Below are 1,555 nucleotides of genomic sequence, written 5' to 3'. Positions count from 1 at the left end.
ACATGAAGCATGATGGAGGGAGTTTTCATTAAGATTTTTAAATAGTTGCCATGCTTCATGCTCATTTCGAAGCATGAAAGTCCCCCCGCATGCAGCATCGATCATCTGACGGTTTCGTTCCGTCAACCGTCATAGAAACATTGCACTAGCTGCCACTTAGGTATTTGATGATGAGGGCATTTACGGATTAGGTCCCGAAATCTCTCCCAAGTTTCATGAAATTCTTCTCCCTCGGTTTGGGAGAAGCTTGTAATGGCACGTCTAAACTGGTTCGTTCTTCCTATAGGAAAGTATTTTTTAAGAAATTCTTGTTGCATTTGATCCCAAGAACGAATTGAGTTAGCTTCTAAAGAATTCAACCATTGTTTGGCTCTATCTTTAAGGGAGAAAGGGAATAACCTAAGTTTCAGGGCATCATCAGTGAAGTTCTGAATCTTGACAGTGGTGCAAATCTCAAAAATCATCTAAATGTTTATGGGTCTTCGTTGGTGAGCCATAAAAAGATGGGAGCATTTGGATCACACTAGACTTTATTTCATATTGTACAGCTGCTACCTCAGGTAATCGAATACAAGATGGGGAAGTGTAAATAGTGGGAGTAAAGTACTCCCTCAGGAGTTTGGGTTGTTCTTCAGCCATCTTAAGAGGTGGGGATGATCCTAATGTTTTGATCTTAGCTCGAATGTTCCTAAGGGTTCGTTCTATTTCAGGGTCAAAAGGTAATAGGTTTCGTACTCTAAAACGACTACCGTAACACTAGTACTCGATCAATCAAGCATGCAATAAAAGAGAAAAGCATATCAATCCTAGTCTTTGTCCTAAAATCACTAGACAGCTCCTAACTGGTTTGAAGAGGGCACCTAAGCCTCCAATCCGGTCTAATGAACCGAGTTGACCAGGTAAGCTCCCAGGTAAGTGGAGGGGTCAGATGCGTTCGCAAAGGTCCCACTTAAAACCCACTTGCCTCGAACAGATGAACTGTCTCCCTTATAGGGACAAAGCTTGCCTAGACATCAACTAAGCCACAGAGCGAAATTGGTGCAACTTTCCGTGATCTTCATCCTATTGAGCTCGAATGTCCCTAGGGGCCAATGTCTAATTGATTTTAATTAAAGTGACACTATGTGAGATTGAGTTCACCTAAATTGGGCAAGAGACCGGTGATGAAATCCGGCTCCTATCTTGTTGGGGTGATTGCCCTTACTAAGTGCAAATTAATTGGTGTATGTGTATCAGGCATGCATTCACACTTTTGCTGAAATTAAAATCAAACAATCACCACAAAATTTCAAGCTAATACTTAATTTAAATAAGAAAGGTTTAGAGGTTACCAAAGAAATTTCTCCAGCAATTTATTTTTTTTTTTTTTAGGCAAACCTCTACAGCATTCCTTTTCCAGCAGTTCTCTTTTTGATCATTCCAGATTTTTCCTTCGATTCCTGATCAAATAAGATCAAAAGAAAATTTTTTAAAAAAATTAGTAGAAGAGAAAAAAAATAAGAAAAGTAACAATAATAGAAAATAATTTTTTTATATATATATTTTTTTGAAGGTT

At 38.5% G+C, this 1,555-nt stretch overlaps 1 non-coding gene across 1 annotated transcript; it reads left to right on the top strand.

Moving 5' to 3' along the window:
* Positions 1 to 162: 162 nt before the first annotated feature.
* LOC120109278 lies at positions 163 to 268 on the top strand. Its single transcript, XR_005510226.1, has one exon. It is a non-coding gene; the product is annotated as a small nucleolar RNA R71 (small nucleolar RNA).
* The last annotated feature ends 1,287 nt before the right edge of the window (positions 269 to 1,555 follow it).

This window comes from Phoenix dactylifera, unplaced genomic scaffold (genome assembly GCF_009389715.1).
Source record: "Phoenix dactylifera cultivar Barhee BC4 unplaced genomic scaffold, palm_55x_up_171113_PBpolish2nd_filt_p 001981F, whole genome shotgun sequence".
Lineage (NCBI taxonomy): Eukaryota > Viridiplantae > Streptophyta > Magnoliopsida > Arecales > Arecaceae > Phoenix > Phoenix dactylifera.
Note: the sequence above shows the minus strand (reverse complement) of the source record. Positions and strands in the feature narration are given on the sequence as shown.